The sequence below is a fragment of the Giraffa tippelskirchi genome, chromosome 12 (assembly GCF_054371585.1).
Source record: "Giraffa tippelskirchi isolate mGirTip1 chromosome 12, T2T-mGirTip1v1.2.pri, whole genome shotgun sequence".
Classification (NCBI taxonomy): Eukaryota; Metazoa; Chordata; class Mammalia; order Artiodactyla; family Giraffidae; genus Giraffa; species Giraffa tippelskirchi.
In genome coordinates, this window is record NC_137286.1 from 21,371,413 (window position 1) to 21,391,034 (window position 19,622).

The following is a 19,622-nucleotide window of genomic DNA, read 5'->3' on the forward strand; positions in this document are numbered from 1 at the left end:
AGAGTAGTTCATCCATGTGCTCTGAAATAAACTTCTAGATGTCTAAGACATGATATAAGACAAAACAATTATGTTAGCCAAAGTATCAGTTTTTAAAGTTGAGCATCAATGCAGTAATATAGGATAAGCCTTAGCACCTGATTAGGTGTGAGATGTCATCAGGTTAATACAACAGGATGAAAACAAGTTGCTCTCCATGATTAAAAATGAGGGGAAAAGGTTATTAATAAGAAAGACTGTGTATGTAAATCTCTCTCATCATGTATTAGTTAAAAATTAAACTAGCTTCCTTAAACAGTATAAAACAAGGGCTTCCCTTGTGGCTCAGCTGGTAAAGAATCCACCTGCAATGTGAGAGAGCTGGGTTTGATCCCTGGGTTGGGAAGATCCTCTGAAGAAGGGAAAGGCTACCTACTCCAATATTCTGGCCTGGAGAATTTCATGGACTGTCTAATCCATGGGGTTGTGAAGAGTCGGACATGACTGACCAACTTTCACAAAACAGTGTAGCTGCTTGATAAAGCAAAGCTGACCTGGAGTAAATCATGGAGTACTTGTACTTTAGTAACCTAAGTTATGCAATTATGAAAAAGTTGACTCCTCACCTACCATAAGATCAGTCTTGATTTGACTTTAGTATGATTTGATCCTTCTTTGTCTTCATCATAAAATAATTACCAACCATTCCAAGAATAATAAAAAATAAGATCAATGCAGTCCTTGGAATACTGATAGGGACAGTGAACTAAAATAAATTTCCTAGTGTAGAAAAATATAAGAAAACTTATTCTTTTGGAAATCATGGAGTCTCCCAACTGGAAGAGACCATTGATTCACTTGGGGAACTTAATTGATGTATGACACTCCCCGGCAAGTTTTAGGAATTCTGCCTTTACTTGCTTGCATTGGACTGGGGAGCACATTGCCTTCTAAGGCAGAAGGCATTGCCTTCTCCACCAGAAACATACAGTACCCTAGTTCCAAAAATAAGAGAAGGTAGGGCTCAACTTTAAATTTTCCTTCGCCTAAACATGCTGAGAAGGAAGAATAATTATAACTCTGCATGTAATACTGACATTTGAAAATTCCGCATTTAATGTTAAGTAGTTTGTGACTTATGTCCCAAATACAGACAGAACTTCACAAACAGCCTGTCGCTTGAGTTCATAAAAATTCTTTGCTTGACGGAGAATAGACTTGTGTGACCAGGTTTGGCAGAATTTATCAAGGGAGAAGAAAATGTCACAATCCTTGTTTCTACTATGTTGTATTTTTCACCACAGCTAGTCATATTTGTTCCTCACTTCCATCCCGCCTCTCCAAAATTTTTTTAGTCCTTGCAGAAAATTGAATTGTAACTTTTGGCTGTATGCTTGGGTTGAATTACCCCAGGTACTTTTCATTCATCTTCTTTTCAGAGGTGTGCGATAGAGGTGTAGACTGAGATAATTAAACTGTGCTCTTTTCTCAGCTGGTAAATGACTCTTCCGCTGCCTCCTCCACTAGGTGCCAGCACAGCACCACTCCCTGCCTGTGTTCAGCCCTGGTTGTTTCAGCTGGTCCTCCAGACTCCTGAATAACGTGGACTTTGCATGTATGGTGTACTCTTGTTTGCTTGGTTTGGTTTAGGTAATTTTGACTAAATTGAATCAAAAAGAGTCTCATTAGATTGGTTTTCTAAGCCCTATTTCAAAAATTATTCAAGGTACGATGAATTTAAGTTGATACAAGCAGCAAGATCTTTTATTTTTAGTCTGAGCTCTTGCTTACAAGCTCAGTATTAATTGTGGGAGAATAAATAATAGTCAAAATAATTAAAAACTAAGCAATCATGTAATATAAATAATTTTAAAGTGGGGTGGTCTATATCTAAAGTAATAAAACTAAAATTTTAGATGTTTACTGGTTTTGTTATTCAAGAAGTAGTTTTTAATTTGCTACAGTTATCCCTCTCTCAATGTTGTGTAATTTAATGTGTCATTTGTTTTCTTTCATCCAATTGCATGTTTAAAATTTATTCAAAGTAATTCCTACACATTCAGAATGAAGATAGCACCATATTTACATGCATTCTTTTAAAGTATTCTATGTATGTAACAAGCTTCAAAATTATGTATTTGAGCACATTATTGTTCACCTACTATCATAGATTTCATTATTTTTTAATTAGTTTTTAAAAATAAAAACCTTGAATTTTTCAATAATTAGCAACTGTAATAATAGAATGTAAAAATTATTCTATGAACAAAAGCATAGTTATATTTAATTTTGCATATCCTAAGCTATGGAAGGAAGCACAATAAAAAATTCCATGCCATAACTAAATATATACCATAGATCTTCTATCTAGAAAATATCATCAAAAGTGCACATTTTTAAAATTTTTATTTTTTATTGAAATATAGTTGATTTATAGTGTTGTATTAGTTTCAGGTGTATAACAAAATGATTCAGTATTATATATGCGTGTGTATGGGTATGTATATGTACATACACTTCTTTTTCAGGCTCTTTTCTGTTATAGGTTATTATAGATTATTATAAAATATTGAGTATAATTCCCTGTGCTCTATAATAGGTCCTCGCTGGTTATCTATAAAATACAAATTAATGTGATAAAAATATTTACTTAAATGTTGGAAACTATATGATTCAAGATTTATATCAAAATTACATTAATTTCAAATTTATTTGATGTAGTTATCTTGATAATGTAAGTTAAAGCTATAGTCAATACTATTGTTGCCATAATTCTTATTTTTTCTAAATGTCAAATATATAGTCAAATATTCTCTGTACAATTTTTTGCAACATAATGTTTGAAAATAATGAAAACCGTAAAATGTTGACTGCCTACGCTGTCTATTTAGGCTAATGGGGCAGTTGCATTTCTAAAATGTGAGATGACTTTTTTCCCCCTGTTTTATGGTATATTATGGGATAGGATCACTGCTGTTACTGATCACGCACATTGTAGAAAGGACCACTGTGTGATCCCAGAGTTTGGTTTGATACTGCTTAGTATCAGTATTTTGAGTAAAGTTTGAATTATTTAAATATCAGGAAGCTTCCGGACCTATGTAGGTATCATACATCCTGCATAATTCTGTTTCTCCATTCTGATTGTTTCTTTTAATCTGTAGAAGTACTTTTGTGACAAGAAAAAAAGGAAAAGAAAAGCAATGAAATACTGTTTAATCTGAAACAGAGGTTCTTAAGTTCAGTCTCAGAAGGAAGATCAAATGTCCTATCCAGTCATTCTATATCTGTAATTCTCTCACAGTACTTTTCTTGAGTTTCTCAGATCAGCCCAAATCCTGGTTGGAATACTGTATTGTGTCCTTTTTTAGTATCAGACAATCATAGTATGGTCAGCATCCTATCCAACTTCAAACATGGTCATCTGTAAGTTTGAAGTTCTTTGTTGCTGTGAAGTTCAATAAAAGATTTCAGTGTTGAATTCAACCCAGACCACAGAATGATTAAATTCATTGTTTTTGATATGTTGCATGGGAAGATATTATGTAATTGAGTTGCTTCAATCTTTGCAATTTATTTTCTTTCTTTTTTTTTTAAAAAAAAGGTCAGGCTATTAACTATATATGGCAATTAAAGGAAAGTGCACTGAATGTCCTGGCAACCCAGCACTTTTTTCTGTGTTTGATTTAGGCGTCTGTAAAAGGATACCACTCATGCCTTTATAGTTAAAATGCTGTCATTTCCACCATAAACTCCTATTTTTAGGAGTTTAGGTTTATAACTCAACCTTTTAAAAAAAAAAAAACTACATTCAGATTTGTGTATTTCTTATTTTAATCTGAGAGAAAATTTTACTAAAAACTTGAAATCATGGCAGTTTCATCATTTTAAATTTGGAAGAAACCAAATGAAAAAAATGTCAGTGGTTTTGAATGCGTTTTTTTAATTCTTTTTTATTAGTTATGTGGGAAAATACGTTTTAATATATTCATCAAAGAGACTGCCAGGGTTAGTTTTTTTAAAGTTGGCTGAATTTAAGTATAATTATGAAACTTTTACAATAAATATTTTTGAGTATACACTTAAAAATTTCCTGTTAGATTCTCTTTTTATAAAACCATGTGGGAAGATAGGTATCTACAGAGCTAAGGTGATTTTTAACGTCTGCTTCTGTACCCTGTGGAGAGCTACTGTAGATAACCCAGATTTCCTTAGGAAAGTCTGAAGTACAAAATGATACTGAGCATAAAAAAGAAAACACAGTAACCAGAAACTAGATTTCCTTATTTCTTACAGTTCACGTTCTTAGTCACTAAAAGTGTCCATGTTTTCGGTTCATTCATTTACAATTCTAGGTAAGTGTTGCTAACGGTGGCTGATCCTTTAAATTTCCCTGTGTCTTCTAAATCTGTTTTTTCCCTTTTGCTAAATCCATAAGCAAAGCTGTATGTATACAACTTATTTATGTGTATATGTAAATACTGAGTATTTCCCCCCTTGAGGAACCTATTAATCTATTTGATATAAAATACATTTTCTTAAAACAGCTTCTTCTTTACATACAACAATGGAAGGCAGATTATTGTGAAAGTGAGAGAAAGAAGAGAGACTGGATTGGTTTTGAAAGATCTGACAAAGCTCAGGTAACCTGGCGATGGTATGTCAGGAAGATTTAGGTGGACAACAAGAAGATTATGGAGATGAGAAAGAGGGGCATAAGTCATGTTTACTAGACAGAACCACTTAACAAAAATGCTGTCCTAACAAGCAATGTACGTGAATATGTTCTTTTCAATCATATTGCCATAAAACCCCTCACAGACGGAAATGTGCTTGATAGAGAATTCATATTTACATTTCCCCCCTCTGGATCCAACTTACTGGTTTAGGAAGAAACAAGCCACCCTCCTTTCCTTCTTTGAAACACAGAAACATGGTTTTCTTGTGTTTTTCCATAAATGAATCTGACAAATTTAGATATACTAAAAATTGTTACAAGTTATCTGGGAAACAGAATTTTGCAACCAAACTCACTATTGAGCAAAATCTGTTATATGGAAATTCTACCTCTGCACAAGAGATGTGTTTGAGGGAATTTCATTGATTATACACAGATTCATAATTTAAATAGTAAATTCTGTTAATGTATTTAAAACATGATTAGATTTGCAAAAATTTGGTTTACATAAAACTTTAGAAAGCTAAAAGTAGTGAACAAATCTATTATCTGAGCACAAGAACATTAAATCTGAGTATAATATAGGTTGATCTATTTCCATGATGCAGTGAAAGAAATAAATTTATTTTTAAATAAATTTGTTTTACTCATTGTATAAGCCATATATATATGAATATATATACATATATATGTGTGTGTGTGTGTGTGTGTGTGTGTATACACAACCCAACTTGACTGTTTTTCATCAGGTTCTTGTTTAGAAGTTTATGAGATTAACTGATTGCTTAAAGAGCCAAAAATTTCTTCATGGTTGATCCTGTTTGATCATTAAAATGAGTAAAATAACCAGATGTGATCTTTGTGATTAAATTGGATTGGCTGTGCAATGATCCCATTGATTGTTGGCAATCATTTATTATTATGTATTGAAAAATAAAAATCAATCAAGCAGAAGAAAGCCAAAGTGATCCCAAATTTAGACAAATGTTGAATAGGATGCAGAATAGAAGGGGATGACACAGAGGTGCCAGGGATCCAACCCTCTGCTCCTCTAACACTATCCAGAGTCTGACAGTCTCCAATAAAGTACTTTGCCCCAACGCACAAACAAGGTGGTCTTGCCCTTATGAAGAGATGTGTCATCTGGCATCAAGTAAACCTGGCTAATTAGAGTCCTACATCAATAGACTCCTGTGGAGTCTTGATCAAAGCCCAAGGCAACATCCACCCTGTGCATGAAGATCTGATTTGTTGCCATCCATCTTTAAATCAGCTTCTAGGTGTTGCCAGGAGAAGGCTTCTGTAAGAAAGATAAAGTAAAAAAAAAACAAAAAACAATTTAACAGTATATATACAGTATATATACAGCTTAACAACATGTTTTCAGGAGTGTTTGAGAAAATAAATCAGGAGTAGAAGTATGGACTGCTCAGGCCTCATCACAGCAGTTTTCTGGGCTCTCAAAGGAAACAACAAGCCAGACATAATTGGTCCCTGGGGAAAAAATAATAATAATAATAATAATAATAAAGTGTTCTCTCCAGAAAATGTCTGAAATATTAGGTTAATTTTAAACGTAAGCATGATAGTTAACCCATGCTTGGTTAGTATATACTTTTATTCCTTGGCCATGCGTTAGAAACTCAACCATTAAAGCAATAACAAGAAAAAGTCTTTTTCATCTGTGCCATGAGTTTTCTGTTCTTTCTGACCTCATGGCCATTGCGTTTGCTTTGCTCTTTGCCCGGATTACTCCTCTGGCTCCTTGTGTGACTAGCTCTTTTTCCATTTAATAGAGTGTTTTTTATCTATGATAATCTGTCCTCTCTCTGCCCCATTACTCTTTCATTTGTTTTTTGTTTGTTTTCTTCATGATTCAGAATTAAGTTGACATGGTTTCCTTTATTTTATCCTACTCTCCACACGTGTCCACTCTAAATTATCTCAAGTGGGAATACCACTTCTGGGGGGACACTCTTTGGTGGCCCTGTTCTTCCTAGGAGCCCCCTACATTGTGGGATGATGTGGGGCAAGGTGGGACAGTGTGCCTTCAGCCATCAATCCAGTTTACTCAGACACAGCAGTTTTTACAGTGCAACTGCAGGGTTTTGTTCAGCAACAGGCATTCAATCAACTAGCAAAAGAAAACTTAGCAGTGCTCTGAGAAGGAAGCAAATATTTAGCAAACTCTCCCTGCCTTTTTTTTTTTTTCTTTTTTTGTCTCTCAAGCTGAAATGTAATACCTATCTGTTCTCGTTGTACCAGAGAAAGAGTTCTGACTGTGTCCTTGTACCTCCAGTTACACTGATATAAATGAACCTCAGGCAGCATGAAAATACATGCCGTAGGGCGGAGGGGAAGCATTATGCTTTGATCTCCCCCCTCCTTTAAACATTTATTTTGTTTCTACATGAAAATCAAAGTTTGTAATTCTTCTAGAATGCCAGACTGAGAAGTTGTATGATTTTCTTTTGGATAATCTAAAAGGAGAAAGTGGAAAAAATAAAAGTTATATGAAAACTATCATATTGACACCCCTTACCCCCCCCAAAAAAAAAACCTAGTATGTATACCTTTATTACTATTCCTGGTATTTCTGCTGATTAAAGAACAAGAAAAATAGATCTTGCCTTCCACATGTGCTTTGGACAGACCTATGGCTAAAAATCCTTAGGAAAAGATTCCCAGAGAGTCTTTGGGTGATTTCCATTTATTCTGAGAAGTTTGGTCTGTGACTGAGTTATCACCTTACATTGTCAACACTTCTATCACAAAGCAGTTCCCAAACATGGAAAAATTGTCAGAGGCTTTGGAAGCTAATGCAGGGTGGTAGTAATCATTTAAAGGGCTTATCTATCTGCCTTGAGCAACGCAGAAACTGAGAAAAGGCAAACAGTACAGACGGTGGCCAGGGTATGGGAAATGGAGATGGGACATGGGAGGAGGGATCATGAAAAGCATTCCAATCTGCTTGGTCCTTCACAAATCCTAATGAGATAATAGCTCATCCAGTCAAGCCCATTCCTTACTTTCAGGAAATGCCACACAGGTAAATGAAGAAATTATTTGAAGAGGGATCATGATGGGTGTGGACTGTTTGTGATTCAGCTCGGAAGAAATGTAGATGCTAAAGATTTCTTTAAGCCTGACTAGGATTGATTTCCCCTGATGGGCTTCTCTCAACTTCTGTGATTGTTGGCCTGAGGTTTGCAAAACTGATGGTACCCGTAGATAAAAACCCAGTACCGGTAGCTGAAGGAAATGTGGAATAATTTACCCTAGAGTTACTATTCCACCATTTAGAGACAAATTGTTTCTCTCTTGACATCCAAACCAGGCAGAATTCTACTCTTTAAACTCTTAGGACTCTCTCAGGTGGCCCTTTTAAAAACAGAGGATCTAAATGTATTTGTCTTTTAAAAGGAAAGCTTAAAAATGTTCTCTTACAGACAGTCTGAAATTTAAAAATGAGAAGATGAAAAATCTATGACCTTACTTTTTTTGGAAGGGAGTGGTTAGAGCAGAATCTCCAAATTAGATATAAACCACATTTATCCTGATAGTTCTTGAATGGTGTCCTCCCGCTACTTCCAGGTTTCTTTGCTAGGTTTGCAAACAGTGCTTTATTCTGTTTCAAATATACTGTAGTCTGATATATTACAGGGGATGGCAGTGAGGAAAGAAAGTGAAGGTCACTTAGTTGTGTCCAACTCTCTGCAACGCCATGGACTGTACAGTCCGTGGAACTCTCCAGACCAGAAGACTGCAGTGGGTAGCCAACCCAGGGATTGAACCCAGGTCTCCTGCTTTGTAGGCAGATTCTTTACCAGCTGAGCCACAAGGGAAGCCCAAGAATACTGGAGTGGGTAGCCTATCCCTTCTCCAGCAGGTTCGCCAGCCCAGGAATCAAACCAGGGTCTCCTGCATTGCAGGCAGGTTCTTTACCAACCGAGCTATGAGAGAAGCCCACAGTGAGGAAATCTGGAGTTAAATCCTCTAACCAATCAGACGTTAAAGAATGACAATAATGAAATAATGTGGATTTATTTCACTAAGATGTTGTGATGAATGTAGATATTAGATGCCTCCCATATGAGCCTGTTTGTGTCTACAAAATAATTTAGTTCTCAGGACTAACCGAGAAAGAAAATCATAGTGTGCACAGGGGCATCATTTTCACATAGTCCAGGTGAGAGAGTCCTTTGAAAACAGTTACCATATTAGAGTCAGGGTTGGGGAACAGAGGGCCCTCTCAAGTCAGGCTCTCCTTTAGGTCCCACCCCCTACCATTTGGCACCAGTTTGCTCCATGTCTGGATGAGTTGAAATGTAAAGATGTGAGGAACTGAAATTTAATTATGATTCAAAAGTGTCCTGTTAGGAGATATCTGTGAAACATTAAAGTGCTTAGCAAGAACAGCATTTGAAATACTATGTAGGCAGCTAGAAAGTCTACACCAGTTCAAGACTTTAGGATCCTGAAAAGTTGTTTGGAGGTGTCAGTGGCAGGATATGGATTTTAGGCTGAATTGAGAGCCTTCTGGGATCTCTTGAATTATCTTCCCTATTTAAAATATGCTGATAGATTAGAGTCTTGGTGATAGCCCTCAGGAGAAAGAGAGGGGAGAACCATGAGGTTTTAGCTGCTGATATTTATTTATCTGGGCCTACAGTCAGCAAAAACAAGACCGGGAGCAGACTGTGACTCAGATCATGAACTGCTTATTGCCAAATTCAGACTGAAATTGAAGAAAGTAGAGAAAACCACTAGTCCATTCAGGTATGACCTAGATCAAATCCCTTATGAGTATACAGTAGAAGTGACAAATAGATATAAGGGACTAGATCTGATAGACAGAGTGCCGATGAACTATGGACAGAGGTTCGTGACGTTGTACAGGAGACAGGGATCAAGGCCATCCCCATGGAAAAGAAATGCAAAAAATGCAAAAAAGCAAAATGGCTGTATGAGGAGGCCTTACAGATAGCTGGGAAGAGAAGAGAAGCGAAAAGCAAAGGAGAAAGAGAAAGATATTCCCATCTGAGTGCAGAGTTCCAAAGAATAGCAAAGAGAGATAAGAAAGCCTTCCTTAGCAATCAATGCAAAGAAATAGAGGAAAACAACAGATTGGGAAAGACTAGAGATCTCTTCAAGAAAATTAGAGATACCAAGGGAACATTTCATGCAAAGATGGGCTCGATAAAGGACAGAAATGGTATGGACCTAACAGAAGCAGAAGATATTAAGAAGAGGTGGCAAGAATACACAGAAGACCTGTACAAAAAAGATCTTCACGACCCAGATAATCACGATGGTGTGATCACTCACCTAGAGCCAGACACCCTGGAATGTGAAGTCAAGTGGGCCTTAGAAAGCATCACTACGAACAAAGCTAGTGGAGGTGATGGAATTCCAGTTGAGCTATTTCAAATCCTAAAAGATGATGCTGTGAAAGTGCTGCACTCGATATGCCAGCAAATTTGGAAAACTCAGCCGTGGCCACAGGACTGGAAAAGGTCAGTTTTCGTTCCAATCCCAAAGAAAGGCAATGCCAAAGAGTGCTCAAACTACCACACAATTGCACTCATCTCACACGCTAGTAAAGTGATGCTATAAAATTCTCCAAGCCACGCTTTAGCAATACGTAAACCGTGAACTTCCAGATTTTCAAGCTGTTTTAGAAAAGGCAGAGGAACCAGAGATCAAATTGCCAACATCCGCTGGATCATCGAAAAAGCAAGAGAGTTCCAGAAAAACATCTATTTCTTCTTTATTGACTATGTCAAGCCTTTGACTGTGTGGATCACAATAAACTGTGGAAAATTCTGGAAGAGATGGGAATCCCAGACCGTCTGACCTATCTTTTGAGAAACCTGTATGCAGGTCAGGAAGCAACAGTTAGAACTGGACATGGAACAACAGACTGGTTCCAAATAGGAAAAGGAGTACGTCAAGGCTGTATATTGTCACCCTGCTTATTTAACTTATATGCAGAGTACATCATGAGAAACGCTAGGCTGGAAGAAACACAAGCTGGGATCAAGATTGCCGGGAGAAATATCAATAACCTCAGATATGCAGATGACACCACCCTTATGGCAGAAAGTGAAGAAGAACTAAAGAGCCTCTTGATGAAAGTGAAAGAGGAGAGTGAAAAAGTGGCTTAAAGCTCAACATTCAGAAAACTAAGATCTTGGCATCTGGTCCCATCACTCCACAGGAAATAGATGGGGAAACAGTGGAAACAGTGTCAGACTTTATTTTTGGGGGCTCCAGAATCACTGCTGATGGTGATTGCAGCCATGAAATTAAAAGACGCTTACTCCTTGGAAGGAAGGTTATGGCCAACCTAGATAGCATATTTAAAAGCAGAGACATTACTTTGCCAAAAAGTCCGTCTAGTCAAGGCTATGGTTTTTCCAGTGGTCATGTATGGATGTGAGAGTTGGACGGTGAAGAAAGCTGAGCGCCGCAGAATTGATGCTTTTGAACTGTGGTGTTAGAGAAGACTCTTGAGAGTCCCTTGGACTGCAAGGAGATCCAATCAATCCATCCTAAAGGAGATCAGTCCTGGGTGTTCATTGGAAGGACTGATGTTGAAGCTGAAACTCCAATACTTTGGACACCTCATGCGAAGAGTTGACTCATTGGAAAAGACCTTAATGCTAGGTAGGATTTGGGGCAGGAGGAGAAGGGGACGACAGAGGATGAGATGGTTGGATGGCATCATTGACTCGATGGGCATTGGTTTGGGTAAGCTCCGGGAGTTGATGATGAACAGGGAGGCCTGGCGTGCTGCAATTCATGGGGTCACAAAGAATCGGACACTACTGAGCGACTGAACTGAACTGAACTGAACTGTGGCTCAGATGGTAATGAATCTGCTCACCTGGGTTTCATTCATTCATCAGGGGTAGTGCTAGCTATGGTATGTTGTTTGAAGTATCTTGTGGAATGAAGCTCATAAAAGTGAAAAAGCAAGGCTACTAAGGTGGAAATAGTGCCAAGAAAATGTAGGAGGTGCTTTTGTTGTTCTTTAGTCACTAAGCTGTGTCCAACTCTGTTGTGATCAAATGGACTGTAGCCCACTAGGCTCCTCTGTCCATGGGATTTCCCAGGCAAGAATACTGGAATGAGTTGCCATTTCCCTCTCCAGGGAATCTTCCTGACCCAGGGATAGAACCTGTGTCTCCTGGATTGTAGGCAGATTCTTTACCACTGAGCCACATAATACGTGTTAAATAAATCTTAAAGTTTTGGGAATAAAAGACACTAAGCATACAAAAAGTTTCAAAATCTTAGCTCCTCTACTGTGTGTGTGTGTGTGTGTGTGTTTGTGTGAAATCTAATTAGAGAGCAAGAGTGATAATTTTAACAATTGTATTTTGTAAACTAAAAGCCAAATTGTGCTATCTTCTTTTCACCTTGTAAGTGTTGGAGAATTAGAAGGTAAGTGGAAATGGCATAGGTTCTAGTGTCGTTAATTTCAGTCAGTGGTTGGTAGCTGGTGATTTATAGCTTTAATATAGATGAAGAGTTAATTCCCAAGGGATTTTATACTTTTAATATTTTTTATCTCCCAAGATAAAACAGATTCAGATTTGTTGTAAGGGAGAATTTGAGTCCAAGAATTTTAAGACTCTAGAAGGCGTTACTCAGAAAGTTGTGTAACTCACTAGAATTTGTGGACTTGCTTTTGCTTAGATACTTTAATTATTAGAGAGTCATCTTTCTTAAGAGATTTATTCACCTTTGAATTAAAGTATGTGAGGTTACCTGGATTATATTTAATAGAAAAGGTATAGTTTTGCCTGAGATTTAGTCAGTGGTTCTCTACTTATTTTCTTAAAGATTAATAGCAGTGTAATTTCCACTTTTTATCCAAATAAGCCTCTTTTTAAAACAATTTGGGTTTAAACAAATATGAATTTTAAAAATACTCTTTTGGCGCTTAAAAAAATCTAGTTAAACTTTGGTATTTTTCTAACTAATATTTTCCCTTTATTTATTTTCCTGGAAAGCTAGCTTGTAGTCAAAAGCCATTTCTGAAGGTTTTCTTTAAATGTTCAGCCACTCTTAGCATCAGAGAACCTAATAATGCTAAAATCTTAGGATCCAAATGTCTCCTCACCCATCTCTTCTATTCATTACCTCTTTAGGAAACTAAAAGAAGAATTGTTGTGAGTAAGGTTAAAAGAAACTCCCCTTTGCTCTCTTTTATCCTCTTATCTACAGCACAGAAGCAGAAAGAGAAAGAAATACTATGGTATTGCCAAGTCCATTATTTCCCTATTCATGAAGCTTTCCATCTTGGGACTTGAGAAGGGTGCTGAATTGCATTCTGATTCCTCTTGTTGAGCTTGAAGATAGTTCCAATGTGGAGGTGGATGAAGGTTTTATTAGTTTAGCTTCTCTGTTTGGTATGAGTGCCTACCTTAGCTTTGGGTGCACTAAGTTGCTTCAGTCATGTCCGACTCTATGCAACCCTATGGACCATAGCCGGCCAGGCTCTTCTGTCCATGGGATTCTCCAGGCAAGAATACTGGAGTGGGTTGCCATTCCCTTCTCCAGGGGATCTTCCCAACCCAGGGAGCGAACCTGCATCTCTTACATCTCCTGCACTGGCAAGTGGGTTCTTTACCACTAGTGCACATGGGAAGTTCTTAGCTTTGGGTATATTAGCCAAAAAGTGTTCATGAGAAATTGTCTTCTTCTAGGGCCTGGTGACTCAGATGGTAAAGAATTTGCCTGCAATGAAGGACACCCAGGTTTGATCCCTGGGTTGGGAAGATCCCCTGGAGATGGGAATGGCAACCCACTCCAGTATTTCTGCCTGGAGAATTCCATGAACGGAAGAGCCTACAGTCCACTGGGTCGCAAAAGAGTAGGACACAGCTGAGCGACTAACATACCTCCTAGGGCCTGGATATTTTAAAATAGAATTTTTGAACAAAACCTAAGTAAAGCTTGTGAGCGAGACAACTGATTTCCATTACAGTCAACCTCTCAAGATTAACAACTGGTTCTGCTGCTGAAGCTGACACACGTCAAATACCCTGGTGTGCAGGTGGCCCTGTTTTGTCATTGGAGAGCTGGTAGAATAATCTTCAGTGGATACATGATCCCCAACAATGAGGAGTTTCTCTGAAAGCTGCCACCAGTTGAAGATTCATTTTTAAAACCCAAGAGTGGTCAACCCAGGTATGGCTCATGCTTTCCTCCCCAGCTTTATAGACACAAAGTAAACCTCTTGTAAGCTCTGTCCTGTGCAAAAAACCATCTTTTATTAGTCATGCAGTTTTAATTTTAGTTTTTAACTATATCTGATTAGGGGTGTGTCCTGATTTTAGTTATTCAATTCACCTTGCTTTCATTTTGGGATTTAAACTTCCATTAGAATAACTACAGTAGGCTTTTAACTTTAATGTAATTTTATGTAATGCTACCAAATAACAATACCTAATATTTATTTAGTGCTCTTTCTTAAGGCTTGAAGTATTTAATGTACTTTTACTTATTTAATCCTTATCCTGTGAAGAATATTAGAAGTAGGCCTTATTATCTCCATTTTATAGGTAAAGAAGTGGATTCATGAAGTAGTCAGGGAGTTTGTGAATGTTCTGAATTCCAAGTGCACTTATGATGATTTTTCAGTTTTCCTGCCTTCCCTTCTCAGGGGATCTTGTTGCCTTGCAATATACTATAAATACATTATACAGTGTATAGTTTTACTATTCTCAGGCTCATCAAGTTTAATGGGGTAGCCTGGCATGGTTCCTAGAGCAGGATCGTGTACATGATAAATATTACTTTAGAAATTGATGGATTTTGGCTTGAACATGCTTTACAGTTAACAAATGTAACAAAAGGGAACATGTACCATTTAGTTTTGTTTCTCTAGCACCTAATGTGGTGCCTGGCACATAGTAGGCACTCAAAAAATATTTGTTAAAGGAAAACACCTCATTAAAAAGTAGCACGATAAAGAACCAGACTATTAAGACAAATAAAAGGAAGTACTACTTTACTCAGCAGAAAGTGCTTAAATAGGACAACCTACCTCCATCATAAATCCCTTGGTTCTTGTTGAGGATCAGCTGCTGATCTGGGTAGAATGTAGCTCCAACCAAGTGTTTTGACTTATGGAGTTATTGATCTTAGAGCTGAAAGGGCCGTTTGAAATCATTTAAGCCTTCTCTTCAAAAAAAATTTTTAATAGAGGAGGAAATTGAGGTTGTATTTCATTTTGCCTTTTAGAAACAGAAATTACCAAACAGACAACTTTACTTTTAAATTGTTTCACTGAGTTATCTGGGAGACATATATTTTTTCTTATTTATATGGAAAATTTTGCCAGATTGAGGTGCAGAGAGTTTAATGACTCTTTGGGATTACATGGAGACTCTATGGCATAATCCAAAGGAATTCTATTTCTTGGCTATTTCATAGCAAAAGGAGACTAGTGTCAGAAACATCTCTTTGAAAATATCATGTCTCATATTACAAAACGTCTCTAATTAGCTCAAAATGCATGGTAAAATTCTCAAAAATCCTTGAAAATTAGTTTAACTTTAATTTGCCACCACCACAGAATGACACAGAGCAAAATACTGAGAAGCATTCTAGTTGCCACTCATTAAATACAGTTAACAAACCTTGCGAATTCTAATTCCATGTCTTTTAAATTTATCTGAATTACTGCATTAGACTCTTAACCACACCTCTCTCCTTTCTATATCCCTCCTTTAAACAATTTCCCACAACTAAGGTTTCTAACATATAACCCCAGTGTTTCTTTTCTGGTTTATATCTTGTGATGACTCCCCATTGCCCACACAATTCAGTATAATGTCCTTCTCAGAGCCTCCCATCTTCTGGCTTCTGACCATCATACCAGCCTTACATTCTGCTCTTCAGAGTGTGAAGCATTCACCACGTTGATTTATGTATGCTTCCTGAACTCTCTACTTCTACATTTTTGTGAAGGCTTATCCATCTGCTAAGATACTTTTCTCTCCACTCTATCTGCCGGATTATCCTCATACTTGTTATGGTGACCTCTGACAAGCTTCTCATTTGCCTCTAGTTTGAATTGCGTGCCCCTCCTCAGAGAAACAGCTTTATACTCACAGTTGGAAGTAATATTTATGATTTTCACTGCATAAATGAAAATATCATGGCTTTCAATACACCATTTATTTCCCTCTAGGAATATGTTATAGAGGCCTGATATGTGTCAGGTGCCCTCGCGGTCTCCCTTGCTTTAAATAAAGGACTCAGGAAATTAACTCAAGGTGCACTGAACTCACAAGTGGAAAAGAAAGAGTCCATGAGAGTGTGAAGGAGAGATGTCAAAATTAGATAGACAGAATGGCTGAGTCCCTTTGCTGTTCACCTGAAACTATCACAACATTGTTCATCAGCTATATTCTAATACAAAATAAAAAGTTTAATAAAAAACAACAACAAAAATTCAAAATGATGAGAAAAATTAGATAGGCCAGTTCAGGGAGACCTTCCTAAAAACAGGTGATTTTTGAGCTGAATTTCAAAGAACAGGTAGGAGTTAGACAGCAGAGGGATGCGTGTTATAAGCAGAATGCAGAGCATTTGAGTAAATCGATGCAGAGGTACCTAACTCCCTCTGATGGCTACAAGAGGTTTAATATGATAGGAGGGACATATGAGGAGATGGTAGGGGATGAGACTTGAGAAGCAGGAGGATGCCTGAACATATAGACCCTCATGTGTTAGATTGAGGAATTTAAAATTCATGTAACTGTAACTGAGAGCCATTGAAGGATTTTAGGTAAAAAGATGAGAGGACTTTGCTGTAAAAAGTTTATTAAGATAATAATGTGAAAGATAGCTAGCTATGGAGTAGGTTTAGAGGGTCTGAGGGAAGTGATATTGTGTTATTTAGACGAGAAGTTCAAATGTCATGTAAGGCAATGACAGTGTGGATGAGGAGGAGTACATAGAATCAAGTGATATTAGGAAGGTACACTGGAGAACTCGGTGATTGGATGAGGGGCCTGAAAGAATGGGGAGAGTTTAACATGACTTGGTTTTCTGATTTTAGCAACTTGTGGAAAGGTGAGCATCAGTTTGGTTCCCACTTTATTCTAAAATCTCACTGTTTCTTTAAATCTTCAACAATAGAATAATGTTAAATGCTTTTCTGAAAACCTTACTATTAGTGGTTTTATGCTGTGTTTTTTAGCTTGCCAGAACTTAATGGCTTAAGACAACAATTTATTACTATTTCTTCTGTTGGCAGTGGTTTGATAAACTCAGCAAGGTGTTTCTCACTTGGGGTGCAGCTAGATGCAGGTAGGGCTAGAGTCATCTGAAGGCTTCTTAACTTGTGTATCTGATTCCAGGCTGTAAGGACTGGTTGGATATTTCTCTCTCTCAAGAGGTCTCTGCGTGGCTGTGTTGGGTTTCTACACAGCATGGTACTCTGAACTTCTTACAGAGTGGTTGCTTCCCCCAGAAGTGATTGTTCCAAGAAGCCAAGTGAGAGCTGCAAGGTTTCTTAGAACCTAATCTGAGAAGTTATATAGTGTTATATTCTATTGATCATGGTAGTTATAGACCAGCTGAGATTCAAGAGCATAGAAGAATTGACTCCAACTTTCAAAGAAGTAATGGTTACACATACATGGTTAGCCATCTTAGAGAAAAGCTATATTATAACCTCTTGTCATAGTTCTTTTTAAGTGAATCAAGGTGATTTTCACCATTTCCCCTTAAATATTTTTTTTCTCTATCCTAATGGTAAAGGAATTACAGAACCATTTTTTATTTAGAAACACAAAATGTTTTCCAGCATCCAGTGTTTACATGAAGTTTATTCTGTTCAACATGATAGCCAAGCCTGCTAATTCTAACCTATACAATTCCTATCACTTTTCCATAGCCACACCCCCCAAATCTTCTTTTATCTAATATTCTCTAATTAGAAACAGACTTACTTTTTAAGAAGAAAAAAAAATAATTGCAATGTTTACTTTCCCCATTTTTCTCCAAGATAGGGATAGTCAATGAACTAAAGCAATGAAAAACACATTGAAAACAGAATATCTCTATAAAAGGCTCTGTTTTAGCTACTTAAGGTGGGAGTCTAATTCTCTACCATTTTAATAGGAACAAAAGTCCCATGAACTGTGAGTGGAATATTTTGGTATTCATTTGACAAATATTTATTATAGGCCACTGTGTGCAGGCATCTTGCTTGGTAGAATCGCTTACTCTTACAAGAATATTCTTGCTTGTTTAGAGCAGTTTTTATTTTTTATGAAGGCCTTACATGGTGTTAGTTACTAAATTACCATTACTTAGAAGTTTTTATAAAACATAATGATACTAATATAGCTACTCCTGATATGTCAATGGAGTCATATGAGACTGTTTTATGGTGATTTCAAGTTTTGAAAAAATGCTCCAAAATAATAAATTCCATTTCCATTTTCTCTGTATAATTATTTCTAACAAACCTGCCATTATGCAGGATGAGGGAATTATTTCTTCACTTCCATTTAAGTGCTGTTGATATTTATAGTGTTAGTTTTTCCTGCAAATAAACTCCTTGAACAACTGGGCAAACTGTTCACATTTCTCCAGAATGATTCTTAGCCAGGAAAGTGGGGTACATTTTAAGAAGAGGATTTTCTTTGCAGGGATTTTGTTCTGATTGAATAACCAGATGGAGAGTCATGGATTTGAAAATGTTTAGCTGAGTAGTTCGGCATTCTCGACTGGGTTCCACAGTAGGATGCCAAATAAAAATCACAATCTAAGCTGTTATGAATTAATGAGAGTCTGCAATACACATACCTACTCATTCTAACCCAGACCCTAAACACGCATGCATTGTGGATAAATACGTTGGAGGATAAACACAGATCCATAATGTACAACATTATCCTTCCATTAGTTAACCATGGTGAAGTTTGGAAAAGTGCTTCCATTATTTTTTAAAAAACACAACACTCTACTTACAAGCTTAATCCTACCATAAAAGTTGATTGAAATCTGGCAAAAAATAAAATAAATAGTAATCAAATTAACTGCATTTTATTTAAAAGCAAAACCATCACATTTAATGTTTCTGGCATTATTCCGTAAGTAAATTAGTCCTCTTTTGAGTACCTGTTTATTTTTCACATGTGACTATTATAAATTCTTATGCTGTGACTGTTTCCAGGGCTTAGGAATTACTCTGAGTTGTTTTAAAGATAAGGGTATCAACTCGATGTTGTCATAATGAGGCAAACTATATCAGGAGGGAAAACTGCTCCCTGGGAAAGATTAGATGCTTTAGGAAGTCAGCATTAATGCTTCTGGGTCTCTGAGGTGTCATTAAGAAGTCAGTGTTTTAGGACTTTAGCTTCCATTGCCTCAACTTGTGTGCTAGGTCCCAAGAATTCCTAATAAAGGCTGGTTTCTACACAATAAAGAAAATAGGAAGATTCCCACCCCCCACCAAATATTTGCTCATACACCACTCCTGAGGCTATAGCTGTTGAATCTGATTTCAGACACAACAGAGTTCATTATTAATATTTTTGGGGACAGGCACAAAGCTGGATTCAAGTCAGTTTTGGTTGCTATTTCCACGATTAGGCAAGGATACTGTGGATATTGGAGAAGGAAATGGCAACCCACTCCAGTATCCTGGCCTGGAAAACCCGTGGGCAGAGGAGCCTGGCAGGTTACAGTCCCTGAGGTCCCAGAGTCGGATACAACCTAGCGACTGAACAACGTCTGTGGATATAGAGAATTTGTTTTAAAACGTAAAGTTTTTCTCCACACAAACTGTATCCTGGGCTGGTTCTCCGTGCTACTAGAGTTGCCTGTTTCCTGATCATCTAGCTAGAGGTAGCATCAGAATCGATACATAAGCAGAGACACAGTCAAACATTTCAAGTGAATGCTGTTGCTGCAGACTCCAATGGGAAAT

General features: G+C 37.2%; 1 protein-coding gene across 10 annotated transcripts in view; it reads left to right on the forward strand.

Moving 5' to 3' along the window:
- The window catches only part of SLC25A21 (solute carrier family 25 member 21), a 516,014-nt gene that overhangs the window by 237,084 nt on the left and 259,308 nt on the right, over positions 1 to 19,622 (forward strand). For 5 of the 10 annotated variants that reach the window (XM_081547885.1, XM_081547890.1, XM_081547883.1 and 2 more), the window contains exon 3: positions 13,656 to 13,858. The exons of the other annotated variants lie outside the window; for them this stretch is intronic. The gene's annotated coding sequence lies outside the window, so the exon portion shown is untranslated. The remainder of the gene's footprint in view (positions 1 to 13,655; positions 13,859 to 19,622) is intronic. 10 annotated transcript variants of the gene reach the window in all.